Below are 19,246 nucleotides of genomic sequence, written 5' to 3' on the forward strand. Positions count from 1 at the left end.
TCTCTGTGGGCGCTCAGATGGCCTGGGATACACAGGATTTCCTGTTTTCTGACTGTATCCTGTCAGGAAACAGGAAGTGCTGTGTTTTCCATGAAAACTAAAAAAAAAAAAAAAATATATATGTGTAATATTAAATAATAAATCATTATTTAAAATATTAAATATTTAATATGTAATATTAAATGTATATTGCAAACTTGCTTTATATCACATCTATTGTCGATTTAGATTTTGAAAGTTATAACGACAGTGACACTTTACGGCAATAAACACATCTCTTGATGTCCATGAATGCCTTAGTGAAACTAACAAGGAAAGACTGATGGGACAAATGTGGTACCTGTTTTCCATCATGGCAATATATACTGATTCAGGGCTGACTGAGAAAAATGAGAGCATCTCCTCTTCCAAGTCCTCCAATGTACCCTGTTTAAAAAAAAATATTCAGCCAGAACAAAAAATTAATTTCATTGTTTAGGTTACATAAACTCTTGTACTTGTCATTACAAACAACTTTGCGTATTCTAACGTCGATATTGAGGCATCAATATCTAGCATATTTGTACTTTAATTATTTTGAGCTCCACTGCCTGTTGTCAATGAATGTACATCAATAAGTATAGCAATTTAGATGTTCACCGGGAAGTGAGGAAGATTCAAAGCTCTGCTCCCATGCCAGCAATACACGTCAGGAGAGACAGACAAGAGCGGTGCATTATGTAGTCTCCTGAACTAACCCTATATACTTTGTGTATATTATTTCATTTTTACAGTATAAATGTGTTCTTGGGGTAGCTTCACACATACACAAAACCTCTGCTCTCCTGTGAGTTTACATACTCGCAGCAAGGTAAAGCAGGGTCTGGGCTTTCATATGGATTTTTCATTCCGCTGTGAGAATGTAAACCCAAATCAAATGACAGTACAAGGAATCACAGTGGATTTCGCAGCGTAAAATTTACTGCAATCCAGTAAGTGTGAACCCATCCTTATACTGAGCTTCTTTGTATGTTTTTTTTTAATGCAATTTTGCTGTGGAACTTGGCATTTAGAATTTTGTGCTGTCAAAATTTACGAAAAATTATTTTCATGATTGCCACAAATTTTTTTAAACTTGCACATGTTTCACAGCAAATATGCTGTCCAAAATTATGCATATTAGTGCAATTTCCAAAAATTTTTCTAAAATTTAGCATTTCTTTTTTACACAAATTTGTGGTAAAAAGTGGCGCTATTTTAGCGATATTTGCATTAATCATGGCAAAATTCTGTAATGTTTGACTGGGAATTTACGGTTAAAATTGAAAAAAATTCAGGGACCTTGCAATTTAAGATAAATTTGTGCCAATTGCGAGAACACTGCAATTTGCAGTTAAAAGTTGTGCAATTTTAGCAAGAATTTAGCCAAATTACCTAATTTTTACCCCGATTTTGGCAAATTTGTGGCAAACCTGTATAAAAAAACACCAAAAAAAAAAACACCAAAAAAAGCTATTTTTCAATATAAGCATACAGTTATGTATACAGTAAGAATAAAGTGAGATTATAGCTTTCACAATCATATACACAAAATATATAGGATTAGTTCAAGTGAATTATAAATATGCTAGATACTGATGCCTGTCGGAATAAGGAAAGTTGTTTTCCATGACAGTCCCCGTTTAAAGTGGTTATCCATGATTAAGAAGACATAGCTGCTTTCTTATAAAAGCAGTGTCACCCTTATCCTCAGGTTGTTAGTGTTGCAATCCGGCACATCCTTTTTAATGAAACAAAGTTGCAATTAGAGATGATCGAACAGCGCTGATGTTCAGGTTCGGACAAACTCGAACCATCCGTATTTAACTCCCACAGTCTTCCCGTTCCATGGGGAAGGTGGAGACAGCCCGAGTCCCGTCTGGAAAACAGGAATACAACCTATGGCCCAGGCTGTATTCCTGTTTTCCAGGCTGGACTCAGGCTGTCTCCACCTTCCCCTTGGAATGGGAAGACTGTGGGAGTCAAATACAGATGGTTCGAGTTCATACAAACCTGAACATAAGTGCTGTTCGATAATTTCTAGTTGCAATACCACACAAACACAAAAAGGACCAGTGTGGTGCTGTTTCCAAAAGAGAGAAGCTATGTTTTTCTAGTCCTGGATATAGCCAGCCATACATAGGATAATGCGCTTCAGAGGTAAATGTGGTGCAAGCCGCATAGGCCATTTTTTCTGGTGCCAATCAAGCATTTGCAATAATAAGTCTGCCCTTTGTTTTTACAGGGTTCACTGTGTGGTAAAAAGAGGATTTTTTACTCACTGTAAAATCCTTTTCTCATAGTCTTCATTGGGGGACACAGACACCATGGGTTATAGGGCTGCTGACACTAAGAAAAACAAAACAGAAGTCTGCTCCTTCCAGCAGGCTATACCCGCCCACTGGCACCAAGCTAATTTAATTTGTGAAGAAGCAGAAACTTGTAACAAAACAGTCCCACATCAGAAAAATAACCTGAAACTGCAGGACCACCTGAACTGGAAATGAAAGGGGTGGGTGTTGTGTCCCCCAATGAAGACTATGTGATGTGAAAAGGATTTTACGGTGAGTAAAACATCCCCCTTTTCTCATGCATCTTATTGGGGGACACAGACACATGGGACATCCAAAAGCAGTCCCTTGGGTGGGAAAGAACCAGAGAGAAGAGAATAGACTGAGGGAAGCCACCGCTGTCTGCAAGACCTTCAGACCCAGGCTCACATCGGCCGACGCAAAGGTGTCCACATGATAGAACCGGGGAAAACATGGAGGAAAGTCCACGTAGCGGCCTTGCACACCTGTAGGGCCAAAGCCCCGTGACGAATCGCCGAGGAGGCACCCACAGAACTAATAGAATGGGAGATTTATCAAACATGGTGTAAAGTGAAACTGGATCAGTTGCCCCTAGCAACCAATCAGATTCCACCTTTCAATTCCCAAAGCGTCTGTGAGGAATGAAAGGTGGAATCTGATTGGTTGCTCGGGGCAACTGAGCCAGTTTCACTTTACACCATGTTTAATAAATCTCCCCCCTTGCCCTTACTGCGGTAGACCTGCGAGATGGCGAGGTGCACCCAGCGAGCAAGCGTCACCTTGGACACCGCCAGCCCCTTCGGGGACCATCCGGAATAAGAAAAAGAGAATCTGACCGACAAAGAGGGTTCCGTATGGCCCGGATACTCGCAGGAAGAGCAGGAGGCCAGAGCGCGCACCACAGAAGGGAGCCGGGACCGGAAACCAGATGTGCGACCAGGGCGGGAGAAAAATGCGGGAGGAAGGAGAAGACCACGCGGGAGGACGTAAGGCATGTGCGGCGGAAATGGGCAGGCCACTGGAGGCCGGCCGGAGGCGGAAGTAGGCCAGGCCTGGGAGAACGGCCCGATGCGGAAGTCACAGCTCGCCCGGCGTATGTCGCGTGCTGTGAAGTCACTGACCTGGAGGCGCGAGCCCGAGGCGGATGTTGGCCACAATGGGCCTGACGGTGGCCGGGCCTGGGAGAACTGCCCCCGAAAGCCCCACAACCGCAAAAGGTGGCCCGACCAGCGACTTCTGTTTTGTTTTTATTAAGTGTCAGCCTCCTAGTGGCAGCAGCCTATAACCCATGGTGTCTGTGTCCTTCAATAATACGCAGAGAAATTATATTTTATTTTTATTCTGCAGGTTAGTGTGATTATTTCTACTTAAAGTGACACTGTCACCCCCTATTTGCATTTTCACTGCTCTCCACAGATGTAAAGGGTAAATGTTACAGCTTTCATTACTTATTTTATATTATACCTCATGGAGCTTGTTCTGGTAAAAAGTTGTTTTTATCACCTGTGGATTGGTATATGTGGGTGGGCCCTCGCGGCCTTTGTGCCACATCGCTCTGCCCCAAGCGCCACTTAGCCCCACCCCCTAGATTGTCCTACACCAATAGCCAATGAGGGGGCGGGGGTAAACTGTGCTAGGGGCAGAGCGATTTGGCACAAAGCCTGCGAGACCCCGCCCACATATACCAATCCACAGGTGATAAAAACAACTTTTTACCAGAACAAGCACCATGAGGTGTGATATAAAATAAGTAATGAAAGCTGTAACATTTACCCTTTACACCTGTGGAGAGCAGTCAAAATGCAAATAGGGGGTGACAGTGTCACTTTAAGAGTGACAAGCAGCTGAAGATCTAAATCACTCTTTGCCTCTTACCAGGACATTGTGTTCACTGTGTCGAGCTGGTGACATAGCGACAAGTAACCAGGAGCCGCAGTTACACCACTACACAGTGACACCACTACACAGTGAGACCACTACACAGAGACAAACTCTGTTCACTGTGCAGTGCGGACCCCTGAGAGCTGACTGACGCCAGTGCCTGTAAGACCCTTTAAATTAAAAAAAATTATGGCTATAAAGGAAGTTAAAATTCTTAAACCATTGGTATTTGGCGTCTTTTCAGCGTGCAACGGAGACTCCGGTTGATCCTCAGATAACACTCCTCCGGGGTATAAGCAGGATGCTCTAAAAGAGTTAAGCAAATCATTATTAACTGAGCTAAGTCAATCACACAATCTTCTAACCAGCGCCAGGGGACAGGCAAGGGACTTAAGCTTATGAGATCCAGGAAACCAGTTCAGCCCACGTGGGCTGATTGGTTCCCTTTAAAAGATTAGTGTTGTTCTTGTGCTTATTATTAACCAACCATACAATATGTTCAACTTGTTGCATGCATGTTTGTTAATGTTATTCAGAGATAATTTTTCCACATTACATTTTAAGCAAAGAGATGACCACAATACCTGTCCTCTCATCTTTGCATTTGTTGACCTTCTCTCTAGGTTTCCTCACTTCCTGCTCCAGAAAAACAAGTACCTTCTCCTGCTCTTCTCCAGAGCGGTTCATGAAATCATTCCAAATCTATGCAAAGAGAAACACACACTAAAAAGTTGGTCATACAATAGCAATAGTTCCAGTGTGCTCTACGAGGAAGCAAGGGATAAGCTGCAACCAGACTGCTCTGGCAGCGGCTTCTCTCTCTATCTGAAAACAAAGGGCCAAGCAGTGAAAGTCCATCAACCTAAACCCTATCTCAGATAATAGAGTTGGATTTTCGGAAGACTGCCATACACTTTATACTTATGTCAGACAAACGTACCACTAGCAGCTTGTATAAAATGTATGAAGACCATAAAAATTACTGCAGTGTTAGAAAAGACAGCAGTGAGTAAAGATGAATAACTTAAAAGGAGATGTCCGGCCATGTGAAAAATATTACATCCGGCAGGGGGGGGGGGCACAAACTATCACAAGTTACCTCTGCCTGTGCCGTAGCTGCACTGGATTGCCGCTCCTGAACCCCCAACGGGCTCCAGGATCTCATGCACTGCCAACGTCTCAACCTGATTGATGGACTGCCCGCTCAGCCAGTCAGTGACTGTGGTGGGACAACGCTGCATTCACCGATTGGCTGAGCGCGCAATCCATGAGCCAGGACAGGCATCCCCCTGCCCCGAGTCGTGAAGGATTCAGGGGAAATGTCTTCTGGCAGGGGTCCTAGAGCCTGTGAACTTGCGCTTTGCAGGCAGAGAGAAATTGTTTGTTATGTTCCTCCCCTGTCCCTACCAGCTGTGGAATTTTTAATTTAAAGGGATATTACCATCTAAAATATTGATGGAATATCCACAGAATGCCATAAATGCAAGATAAGTACATTACTCAATTTTTTTTAAAACTAAGCAAGGGATGTGGAGGATCCCACATCTCCCGCTGCCACATCAGGCGGCTGCATTTGTGGTATGACCTCTCCTCCAAACCTTTTAGAGCTACGTGCAGAGATAAGCAAGCTGTAAATTCCATACACTTAAATGGAGATACATGGACACTGGTCGAATAGCAAAACAGTTTACAGTGCTCATTTCTTCCTATAGAAGATGTTCCTGGAGCAAAGCTGTCTTTAATGACAGTGTCCATTTAAAGGTGTTATTCAGGATTTGAAAGACATAGCTGCTTTCTTCCAAAAACAGCGTCACCCTTGTCCTCAGGTTGTGAGTGGTATTATAACTTGGCCCATGTTATTGAATGGAACGGAGTTGGAATACCACACAAACTGAGGACCAGTGTGGTGCTGTTTCTGAAAGAGAGAAGCTATATTTTTCTAGTCCTGGAAAACCCCTTTAAACCTACAAGTAGATTAATAGCATACGCCAGGCATATGGAATAAATATTTAAGATGGTAATATTCCTTTAAAGATGTTCTCTTGGCTGAATTTTAAGCAGTTACATGCAGCACTTAAAGGGGCCCATAAGGCAGCACATAAGAGTCTGTGTAGCTCCATATGTCTTCTGTGTACACTGCTCTGCTGAAATCAGTAGTACATTCAAATATAAGTCACTTTGTAATAAATATTAAGGGAAAGTGGCATCTTCCTCACCTTCCAGCAGCCTGTAGACTCCCTGTCAACGTTCACAAACCAACTCAGTCCCCAAAAATCCATCTAACGTAAAACAATAAATAGAAGACAGAGAGGAAGGGGATGCATCTCCATTCTCAGTGAACAGCACGAGGGAGAAGGGTCAGAGCATCAAAGGGGCATGTGAATGGGTCAGAGCACACAGCCATTCAACAAGCACACAGAGAAAACATGAATTTACCAAAACCAGTAGAAGGGAGTGAATACAAATTATTCAAGTATGAGATTTTTGGCTGCAGTTTTATACACACATGTAGTATTTATTTACTTCAAGATAGATGCCCTTTGACCCCTTCACATCAGCAAGACGTATTTGTTCCTATTGCCGATGCCCCATGCAGTAGTAACATGCACATAAGTTCCTGCCGTGAAGGGTTTTAATGTGTGCGGGGTGATTTTGATGTGGTGGGCCCCACACACATTGGTGTCCCTGGAGCCAAAGATAATAACAGGCAACCCCGATCACACAGCTGTCTGTCATTAATCTCTTAAAGGGAGTTAGTTACCCCCTGCAGCATGAGTTCCGAACACTTTCCTTGACAGGTGGGAGTATAATACTTATGTCTGTCCTGACAGATCAGCAATCTTCTCATGGAGTTTGCTTTCAGGCAGGCTCTATGTGCAGATCACTGATAACACCGATCAATACTTTGCAATGGCATAGCATTGAGTAATATATGCAAAATAATTATTGCATATACAAGTCCCCTAGGGGGACTTATAAAGTGTAAGAAAAGGTGTTAAAAAAAAAAGAAACCTCCTCTAATAAATGCTTAAACCACCACCATTCCCATTACACAAATAAAAATAAATACAAAGTTAACATATATCAATGCCCCAACCAGCCCTGTAGATGGAAAAATAAAAGAGTTATGGCTCCTAGAAGGCAAGGGGGAACATTGCTTCAATTTGACTTAGACATCTGGGCATTAAAGGGGTTTTCTAAGTTATTTTAATATTTGTCTAATAAACTTGTCCTGCTGTATAATTAATATGTGTCATTGGCCAATTCTGTCTTTCTCTCGTTTTCTAAAAATTTACATGATGCTGTGATGTCACTGACTGTATCTAAGTATGGGCTTTTAGAGCCTCTGGACAGCCCGACCCCAATACGGGGTGTTACAGTGATGCCCCAGTCTGGGGCAGGCCTACACTGTTAGCGGGAAGGTTTTTTTGTACCACTGACGTCCGGGGCGTGAATATATAATTTAGCTCTTTACTCATGTTGAGCACAAATTCCCCCTTTTGTCAGCTGAGCACAGCAGCGAGGGTGCTGCAGGGTGCTCGGGATTCACTCATCCACACCTCAAACACTCTCTGCCACAGCTCAGTTACTTCCTCTGGCCCACAGACTCTTGTCGCCGCCTGTGTTCAGCTGACAGGCGCTCTGTGCGTAGGACAGGAGACTCAAATCCTGTGCCGCACACAGGGCGCCTGTCAGCTGAGCACAGCTGCAAGGTGCCGAGAGTCCCCTGTATATTAACGCCAAAGCAGGAGGAAGGAGGTTAAATGTATGAGTGAATACACTGGGAGGGAGAAGGTGAATACAACAGAGTGGGTGGGTGGGGGGGGGGGGGGGACCGTATTTGTGCTTAACATGAGTAAAGAACTAAATTATATATTCACACCCAGGACCGGGACATCAGCGATACAATCTAAGTTCATAGAAAAACCTCCTCTCCACTAACTGTGTAGGCCCATCCCAGATCAGGGTGTCACTGTGACACCGCGTGTTTGGGACGGGCCATCCAGAAAGTCGTTATTCAGGCTCTAAAAGCCTATACTTAGAGACTGGCTGCGTCGGTGACGTCACCACCTCCCAGATCAGTGACGTCACTTCATCACGTAAATAATCTAGAAAACAAGAGAGAGAGAGAGAGAGACAGAATTTGCTATATAAGCAAATGGTGCAAATAAATTATACAGCAAGATAGGTTTATTAGACAAATAATAAAATAACTCAAAAAACCCATTTAAGCATGTAAAGGTTCTATTTTTTTTCAAATATGCAGTTTCAAAATCACCACTCAGGGTTGTTACACTGATACACTTCAGCTATCACCCCAAAAGCCAATAACTCACCTCAATGTACACTTCATTATTACAGGCTTCTGCAAATATACTAGGAGATGCACATATGCAAGAGTCAACTTCATCGGTAACACACTCATCCCTTTCTAGTAAACTTGTTAGATAGCGGTCTGAAAATTTTTTTAAAGAGATGTACAGTCAAATAAAGCGAAAACTTTCTTATTAATAGGCAGATGTGCAGTGTTTTAATTGTTCCTTTATAATTGTCTGTGACTAGGAATAAAACTGCATAATAACAGTACAGATTGACCATTTGGTTATTGCCAAATTGCGGATGGTCATAGGGAGCCCTTGACTGGTACCCATATGCTCTGCATTAGCACCTAAATGACTGTCTTAGAGGGAAGTCTGCCACTCTATTAGTTAAAGCAGCTCCTACTGTGGCAACTTCTCCCCACAATATCAGTTGCTTCAGTAGCAGATCCCACAGAGACCAGCTGATTATGGGGGCTTTTAAATTTATTGCAAGATATGGTACTACAGACATTAGTCATATTGAGATTAATACTGTTATCACTACAGGTCAGCTAAGGATAAGGAAGGTGCTGTGCAAACGTTTTCTATTCTGCACACAGCCCCTTCCTATGGATTTTCTCACTGTTTTCCAGGCGACGAAGACTCTTGCGCCCTTTAGCTTTAGGAGTCAGATCAGAGTTTCGGATTGCACGGTTTTATATAGTATTGCTTGCGCTTTGCACTAGAAGTCTTCTTGGATGGAGAGCTTGGCAAAGGGGATAGGCAATCCTCAATCAACCTGAAACACAAACAATGCATGTATATAACAAATTGCACACAATTAATAGTGGTACACACTACACCCCCTCCCCTCATCAAAGCTAACACACAGACTTTGGATTGCTATTCACAACATTTCCCTGAAACAAGATTACCATGGCATCCAAGTTCAATCTTCACGGCACTGAATGTGCCCTACTGCAACACTGTTTTGATAAAATGACTGTAATTTTAGCTGCATAAATAGAAGGTAATGGCAGCATCTAAAGACTTACAGGCGAGATACACAAAGCTGCAAGTACATGTCACACAATGCAGCTATTTAAAAAAAAAAAAAAAAAAGTCTCTAAGGAGGATAGCATTTGTATTATAATCTAGGAACAAGTCCTTTTATGTTCCCAAACCTTTCAGAAAAAGCTGTCCTTCCTATGTATAAAGGGGGAAGCACTACTTCTGGCCATTAAATACCTTGTGTATGGTATCTGTCACCAGATTTCTGCTCTGCAGGCTCCATCAGTTTTGTCTGAGCAGGTAGACGGAGCCTAGCTGTTATTATGGCTCCCATACAGTGCACACACACTAGAAGGCTCATGCACCTGTACGGAAATTCTATGTCTATGAGCCATAAGTCTTATATATCAACATTCCCGCAGCAGAGTTGAAACACTCTTGAAAAGAATGTGACATTAATAGGGATGAGCGAATTTACAGTAGTAGCGAAGAGCTTTGCTAGGCTCGGCATTCGATTTGTCAGCAGACTGCGTTCAAACTCTGTGCCGCTCCACTTCAGGTGCCTGGAAAAAAACCCTGGGAAATTGAGAGAAATTTTCTCGGGACAAGATCCAGCTTTTCCAGGCACCCGGAGCGGCATAAAGTTCAAAGACAGCCGGCTGAAAAGCCAACTGCTGAGTCTAGTAAAGCGATTCGCTACTAATGCTAATTTGCTCATCCCTTACCATTACAAAAAATTACAAGTTTTAAAAAGAGGCATTTAAAAGAATTTTGGTGAATTTTTTTCTTCTAATTTTCTATTTTACCATTTATATTATAAAATAATCCTATCTTGCAGTTTTCATTCTCACCACTGGGGCTAAAACTAAGCTGAGACTTCCTGTAATATTTTACATTCATCTCAAGGGGACAGAGTCTGTCTATTGTCATCTATATACATAAGACTTGCTGTAAGGCATCAATAATGCTGTTAAAAACAGCTCAGGGAAGATTGCAGCCTGATACTCTATACTGTTAACCACGGCTTACTCAGCAGCTGCCAGGCTAACAAGCGAATACATTACATATTCGCGCTCTAGCTTGCTTCTCTGGCTACCAGGTCACTGCTGTCCCGCTCAGCCAATCAGTGCGTTGTCCTGCTGCAGCCACTGATTGGCTAAGGGCAGTTACCCAGGAGCCAGAGAAGCAGGTAGGAGCACAGACAGGTAATGTATTCGCTTGTTAGGCTAACGTTCACACGTAGCAAAAGTGGCGGAATTCTGCCAGCCTCCCTGTCATAATGAGAGTCTATGGAAGGCTCGCATGCCTCCTCTCTTGGTGCTGAAGAATGAACATGTTTATTCCTCAGCGCAGAGAGAGGAGCCGCGTGTGTCTCCCCATAGACTCTCATTATGACAGGGAGGCCGGCGGCATTCCACTTTTGCTATGTGTGAATGTAGCCTTAGCCTGGAAGCTTCTGAGTTAAGTAGGCAGTGGCTACATTCTTGACTGCTAATTTGAGCAGTTAAAAGGAATTATAATACAACAGTTTACACTTTGTAACAGCACAGTCCATCAAATTATGTAAGTGAACGCCTTACCGGGCCCAGTCCTAGGTCTGCACATCAATCAAGTAAGTTCTCCGAGACAGCACTAATTCTTTGTGAAAGAATACTCCAGCTTTACTCCGGAATTATATTGGAGCCTATGGAACTTCTGGCAATTCCCTATACCGGAAGTTCCATAGGCTCCCATTATAACGCAGAGTGCTCATATTAGCAGTTTGAGAAGAAGGGGCAGATTGTCCGCTACTAAGTGTGTCTGCCCCTTCATTTTAATGATCTGTGGGGGTCTCTGCACCTGGACCCCCAACAATGCACACTTCTGTTATCACAGTTTTTTACAGTTGCAGATTGGCGCTAGCGGGGGAATCCCAGGGGCATGGCCCTTTTTTTAAAATGCTGCCTGGTTCCAGTGACGTTCTTTGGACATGCACCAGCCTGGCTGTAAACCCCAAGGGTGGGCCAGCCGGCCCCAGTGAGACCATATCTCCTCCCCTCTGTGACACGGCTCCATTAGAATCAATGGAGCTGCATCAGAGAGGGGAGGAGATATGGTCACACTGCTAATGGTATATTTGCTTTAAAGTCCTCTTGGTATACACCAAGTCATCTTCATTATAGAGAAAATATAAATTACTAACCGGTAATTTCTTTTCTTTGAGCCCATGACGGCACCCCTGGAGAGGTCCACCCCCTGCTCCCATAGGACAGGAAACAGGATACAGGAAATCCCTGGATCTTTTAAAAGAGTAAACTCCCCTCCTCTCGTCAGTCTTTAGCAAGGACCTAGGAGCGAAGCTCACAAGACACACAAACACAAAAAAAATATATATATCTACGTTCCCTTTTTTTTTTTTTTTTTTTTTTTAGTATATACAGCTATATACACATATATATATACATACATACATATACCTACACCCACTCATACAAGGGCGGGATTTAGGCGGGGTGCCGTCATGGGCTCAAAGAAAAGAAATTACCGGTTAGTAATTTATATTTTCTCTCTTCGCCCGATGACGGCACCCCTGGAGAATAGAATAGGGATATACCCGCCTAGGGGGGGACTACAGCATGTAATACCCTACGACCAAAGGTCAAATCTTCAGTAGAAGATAGTTGTAACCTGTAGTGTCTGTAGAATGTATGTGGGGTGCTCCATGTAGCTGCTCTGCATATCTGGTCAATGGAAACTGATGCCCTTTCTGCCCATGAGGTTGCTACTGCTCTAGTTGAATGAGCACCGAATCCGACTGGTGTATCAATGTTCTTGGCTTTATAACATTCTCCAATTGCCTGCTTGACCCATCTGGCTATTGTCTGTGTAGAGGCAGTCTTACTGATATCTTTTCAAGGAAAAACTAAGGGTAAGTTATTACTCAAGCGCCATTCCTTCGTGACCTGTAGATAGTGTATGATCGCTCTTCTAACATCAAGAGAATGGAAAGATGCTTCACGCTCATTAGTTGGTGTGTTGCAAAATGAAGGTAACACTACCTCTTGTGACCTGTGGAAGTCAGTAACAACTTTCGGTAGAAAGGCAGGGTCAGGAGAAAGAACAATTCTATCGTCTCTAATGGTCATGTAAGGGGCCTGTATAGAAAAAAGCCCTAATCTCACTAACCCTCCGTGCTGACGTAATAGCTAATAGGAAGGCCAACTTGTATGATAGGAACTTAATATGACATTCGGTTATGGGTTCAAAGGGGTTAGTGGTAAGACCATTTAGAACTAAATTAAGGTCCCAGGGAGGAATCCTTGATTTAATGGTGGGACATAGTCTACTGGCTGCTTTAACAAATCTCTTGATCCATGGATGATCTGCCAGTTTACAGTCATAGAGGGCACTGAGGGCAGAGATCTGGACCTTAATGGTGCTGGGTCTAAGGTTCTTATTTAGACCCTCCTGAAGGAATTGTAGAATTAAAGGAACGTCCGGAGCAGCTAGTACATTAATCGGTTTATTTATAAATCTGAAAAATGCTTTCCAAGTACGCAGGTAAATGATAGAAGTAACCCTCTTTCTGCTGGCAAGTAGAGTGGTGATGACTTCCGATGAAAGGCCTCTATCTATCAACAATTGCCTTTCAAGTGCCATGCAGTCATGTGGAGATTCTGAACTAGTGGATGAAAGACTGGGCCCTGGCTGAGGAGATCTGGCCTGTCCGGTAGAATCCAGGGGTCCGTCAGAGACATCTTCCTGAGCCAAGAAAACCAGACCCTTCTTGGCCAAAAGGGAGCTATTAGTATAACGTGTGCCCTGTCTTGTCTGATCTTTCTGACAACTCTTGGAATCAGTCTGATAGGAGGGAAGGCATAAAGTAGGCCCTTGTTCCAGGGTTGCGCTAGAGCATCCAGGGCCATGGGTCTGTCGGCAGGGCAGAGGGAGAAGAACCTGTGGGGTCTTTCTGTTCGTGCGTGAGGCAAAGAGGTCTATATCTGGAGTTCCCCACAGACTGCAGATTTGGAGAAAGACTTCCTGCGAGAGTTCCCACTCTCCCTGATTTAGTGAGTGTCTGCTGAGAAAGTCTGCTTTGACATTGTCCACCCCCTTCAAATGGAGAGCCGAAAGGGACAGACAATGTGGTTCTACTAGTCTGAACAGAAAATGGGCTAACCTCATGAGCTGTGGCGATCTCGTGCCTCCCTGATGGTTGATGTATGCCACTGCTGAACTGTTGTCTGTTAAGATTCTGACATTTCTGTTCTCTATTAATGGAAGAGCCTGGGATAAGGAGAAGAATATTGCTCTCAACTCTCTCACGTTCTGAGGGTCTCTGGCTTCCTCTGGAGTCCACTGGCCCTGGAAGACCTGAGAATCCGAATGAGCTCCCCATCCCCGAGGACTGGCGTCCGTGGTGATGGTTATGACGTCCTCCAGATTCCAAGGGAGCCCTCTGGTGAGATGATCTCTTTCTTTCCACCAAGAAAGAGACCTGAGGGTCTGTGGAGATAGAAGAAAGGAAGAATCAAGAGAATCTGTCGCACCATCCCATTCACCAAGAATTTGAGACTGAAACACCCTGGAGTGATATTGTGCCCAGGGGACCGCAGGAATGCAAGAAGAGAATAGACCCAATAGTGACATAGCCTTTCTGAAGGTAGTCAGAGGAGTGTCTAAAAATTCCTGAGTTCTCTTACAGATGTTAGAAATTTTATTTTCTGGTAAGAATGACTTTCTGGATCTGGAGTCTAAACAGATTCCCAGAAACTGGCAGTGTTGAGAGGGGATCTTGTTAGATTTTTCGGCATTGATCTCCCAACCCAAATTAGAGAGGATGTCTCCACTATCTTAATCTGGGCCTGAAGGCAGCTAGACGAGTCACCTATCAGTAAGAAATCGTCTAGATATGGGACAATGATAATGTCCTGTTCTCTTATGTGGGCCATTACCTCTGACATTACTTTGGTAAACACTCTAGGTGCCTGTGAGATACCAAACGGTAAAGCCTGGTATTGAAAATGACCAATAGAATCCTGAAGTTTTACTGCCACTCTCAAAAACCTTTGATGGTCTGGGTGAATGGGAATCTGGTAGTAAGCATCCTTTAAATCTAGGGTGGCCATGTAACAATCCTGGGTGAGATTTAGGATGGCTGAAGAAACTGATTCCATCTTAAACCTCTCATAGGTCAATACCTTGTTGAGAGGTTTAAGATTGATAATGGTTCTGAAAGAACCATTGGGCTTCCTTACCAGAAATAAAGTGGAGTAAAACCCTCTACCATACTCTGCCTCTGGGACTGGAATCAGGACTCTCTTATCCAGTAAGGACTGTACTTCTAGTGAGAGAGCTACATGTTTTTCAGGATCTGATGACAAATCTGTAACCACAAATTTTTCCCCTGGGGAGGACAAGAAGGAAATCTTCAATCCATGTTTTATTATATCTAGAACAAACGTGCTATTGGAAATACCACACCATTGTGAGGAAAAACATGAAAGGCGACCTCCCACAGGGACCTGGCGTCATTGTGTAGGTTTTTTGGAACTATCTGTGTTCTTGAATAGGAACCCTTTAGATTTTTTCGTGGGTCTCCACTCTTTCTTATTAGTATTAGGAGCCCTTTGTGTGTTCCTACCTTTTCCCTTGAAGGGGCGATTAGCCTGCTGAGGAATCAAAGGAAACCCCTTCTTTTTGTCTGAGGCCTTCTCAAGGATATTGTCCAGAGCTGGACCAAAAAGCAGGTTGCCTTCACATGGGACACCACATAGCTTGGATCTAGAAGTGATGTCTCCTTTCCACTCCTTAAGCCACAGGGATCTGCGAGCAGAATTCGATACTGCGGCCGAACGAGCGGAAAGTTTAAGTGCGTCAGCTGACGCTTCAGACACAAATGACATAGCTTTCTCAAGGGTATCAAAGGGTTTAAGGAGTTCCTCCGCTGGTGTACCCTTGCTAATCATCTCTTTTAGCTCTGATAACCATACTTCTAAAGCTCTAGAGACTGAAGTAGCGGCCACCAAAGGCTTAAATAGAGCTGTGGATGCCTCCCAGTCCTTTTTTAAATAAACCTCCGCCCGTTTGTCCATAGGGTCTTTTAAGGAGGCACAGTCCTCAAACGGAAGAGCATTCTGCTTGAAAATCTTTGCCACCGGAGGATCTATTTTGGGAGCCACACCCCAAGTACTAGACTCTTCTTGGTCAAACGGGTACTTCCTTTTGAACTGTAAAACAAACAACAGAAAAAAAGGGGGGGGGGGGTTGTCTAATAATCATGAGTTCCTACTATATTCAGGACAGAAATAGGTGTATACCTATATCCCTATATATATATATATGAAAAAGACACTCACGGCAGCAGGGATAAAGAATTTTCTATCCGGGTTAGACCATTCATGTTTGATTAAGGTCTTGATATTCTGATGGATAGGGAACACCAAGCGTTTTTTAGGCGCTAAAGCTCCAAACATTCGGTCCTGTATAGTCTGGGATTCAGGAGTATCTTCTATGCCCATCGTCTCTTTTACTGCTTTAATAAGGATATCTACAGTTGGAGACGGGTCAGTCGCAACCTCTAATCCTTCTACACCTGACTACCACAGGTCCTCTGCCTCTGTGCCTAGACTCTGTTCCTCCTCATCTCCCATGGAGGATGGAGGTTCGGATACAGACATACTATGCCCAGCTTCTTCAAGATCAACTGTTGGAATAACCACTGGAGCAGCCATAGGTGGAGGCAGATTCGGAGCTGGTATAGGGATTGTTGGAAGGGTAGGAGAAGGCACCTGAAGTGGAGGCTGCGACTGAGAAGGCATGGCAGCCTAAAAACAAAGAAAGAACTTTCTGAGGATGTTCTATATACATCTATATATATATGATATTACTTCCCCCTTTCTTTCTTACGTACCCTAATTTCTTTCTTAATGATGCTTCTCATGTTACGTACAAATGAAGGCCCCTGATCTTCCAATACTCTATTCATACAACTACCACAGAGAAGTTTATTGTATGAGCTACTAAGACGTTTCCTACAAGCTGGGCATTCCTTGCTTTTAGCTCTGCTTTTACCGGATGACCCTTCCTAAATAAATGAGACAAATAAACAATAGAAATCATAAGAAAGAAAATAAGCCTGTTTGGGGAAAAACTCCCCTCTTACCCACTCCATACCGATAAAGCCTGTGTTGAAGGTGAAGTGGTTTCAATAGTTTCAGCGCTTTCCGCCTCCATAACGATAATAGAAGTTTTTAGGAGGTTAGATATCCCACTGCAGCTAGCTACAGTGAAGCGGTATAACAGCACCGGGCAGCTACTCACTTGAAAGGAGCAGCTGTAGTACTGGATGTACTGCCCCGGCGTCTTCCTCGGCACCCTTTTTAAATTTGGCGCCGAATCCCTTGTGACCGGCTGGTCCCGCCCCCTATGCCGCGCGCTGATACGGCGTCACCCTCCCGGCGCTCTCCCCGAGCAGGCCTAAGCCCCGGAAGTTGCCGAACACGGCCGGCAGAGCAACCCCCTCCCCAGTGCTTCCGGTTACCCATGCCACAGCGCGCGCGAGCGCAGCGCTGCAGACCGGAGCACCAGCCGCACCGAGGAGAGTCAGGGGAGCCCCGGGGACCCGTCTTCCGGAGGTGTCGGGGGGGGAGCCAGACTAGGAGGCTGCTCCACCAGCGGAGTCTGATGCCGCCGGGACGCCGGTAAGGTATACCACGGCCACCCCAGTCACCTCTCTTTTTCCAGGGTTGGGAAGGAGAGAGACCCCTTCCAGCTCCTGCTCCCGTAGGGACAGGAAACAGAAACTGACGAGAGGAGGGGAGTTTACTCTTTTAAAAGATCCAGGGATTTCCTGTATCCTGTTTCCTGTCCTATGGGAGCAGGGGGTGGACCTCTCCAGGGGTGCCGTCATCGGGCGAAGAGAGAAAATAGATTCCCTCTACCTTCCATTACATTAAATACAGATATGTTTCCATGAGAGCAGATGCAGTCCTTTAGAAGAAATACACTAAAATAGAACACATGCATTTGTCAAATCCTGTATTGCTCTGGCCATTACACAGACAAAATATGTCATAAGTCATCTCTATGGAGAAGACATTAGCACTTCATTCGGGAAAGCACACGCTGAACTGACATAAAAGCTGATCACCGATGCCACAGAGGCCCACTCTTTTCACTGTCACATCACAAAGCCTGTTCTATAGAGAAAATGCCACTCGTACAAACGACATAAAACAGACGTGAGATCTCAGAATTCTAATACATCCATTAAAAACCAGGCTGCGTTGTGTGCCCTTTCCTAATAGGAAGGGGATTATCCACATAGAAGGGTCTTTCTACTTGAATACATATTTAGATGCTAATCTGCAATGCGCCAGCAGAGCTGTGGTCTCCCCTTTTACAGTTCCCTTCTTTGTCAGCCAAGGCCTATACTTTAAGAAATGCTTTTCTATGGTTTCAAGTGCCATAAGGAACAAGCACTCACTTCCTGCAGGTATTACAGCTTATTTACACAGTGAGACAGTACTTATCTTTCAGTACAACGAAAGTTATGATCAAGTCTTGGAAATTGCACATTCTTTCTTACGTACACTGTAAGGAACAACATGACAGGGAAAATTCCTGTTATTAGAGCACATTTTCTTACTAAATAAGTTACCTGTATTTCAAAGCAAATCTACCAGCCGTACATCGCTTTTGTGTTTTTAACATGAATAGACCTTCCCCAGCATTGGGGTTGTCGGACTCGCAGTCCTTTTTTTGATCCACAGCCCGGTTCCCGCTCATGGCACAAGTCTTTTACCGAGCACCGGACTGGCCAAAGCCCCAGTGGGAGGGAACCCCATCCCTCTATGATGCAGCTCCATTAGAATCAAAGGTTCAAAAACAAGAACTGCGACACCGGCATCCCCATGCCCGCACCGATCTATTCACCTCTATGTTAACCCTTATACACTCTTGTACATGTACGCCCTGACTTAAGAGGGAGGCTGCGCGGCGACCCCGCTCTGAAACACCGCAATCCCGGCTTCAATCTCTCGGACAGTCAGCTTTTTTTCTCCTCACAGTCTATAGCCATAACCCTCTTACTTTTCACCTACAGAGCCATATGAGTGCTTGTTTTCTGCAGGTCCTGAATGTTTTAAAAAACATCTTTTTCACCCATCTGGCCCACCCTCGTATACTACCAGTATTACTGTACCTCCTTCTCTGCCTCTCAGATCTCACTGCTGTCTGATGTCTTTTAATCATTTTTATTTGGTGTACGTTGGAAGAGGGGTAGTCTTATACGGCAAGTAGAGCTGGGCGATATGGCCAAAAAATAAAATCTCGATTTTAAATTTTTTTTGGGCGATTCTTGATTTAAATCTCGATTTTTTTCTTTTTGCTAAATAAACAGAACATTTTTCTCCCTGCAGCGTAGGGCTGGGCGGTATACCGTGAAAATACCAATACCGTCACTGGCGTCGGTTAACCGACCTCAACTTTGCCAGGACGGTATGTGCGGTATTTTCATTATCTCCCCATCTGAGCCCTGAGCTGCACAAGTATAAGGAGAACTCGTGCTGTGTGTGCAGGGACGCAGAGATAGCACATAGGAAACTGGCACTGTGTGTCTGAGCGCCCCTGTCACCCCCTAACCCCCGCCCGGTGTGACAGAGCGGCCCAGTCGTCTCAGCCTGTCCCAGCGCCCACCGACCCGGCACAGCTCAGCGAAGCCCCGCCCGTCTCAGCACAACC

General features: G+C 44.3%; 1 pseudogene; it reads right to left on the bottom strand.

Moving 5' to 3' along the window:
• Window positions 1-261: 261 nt before the first annotated feature.
• Window positions 262-19,246, bottom strand: part of LOC138780526 (R3H domain-containing protein 4-like) — a 28,332-nt pseudogene continuing 9,347 nt past the window's right edge.

The sequence above is a fragment of the Dendropsophus ebraccatus genome, unplaced genomic scaffold, assembly GCF_027789765.1.
Source record: "Dendropsophus ebraccatus isolate aDenEbr1 unplaced genomic scaffold, aDenEbr1.pat pat_scaffold_840_ctg1, whole genome shotgun sequence".
Lineage (NCBI taxonomy): Eukaryota > Metazoa > Chordata > Amphibia > Anura > Hylidae > Dendropsophus > Dendropsophus ebraccatus.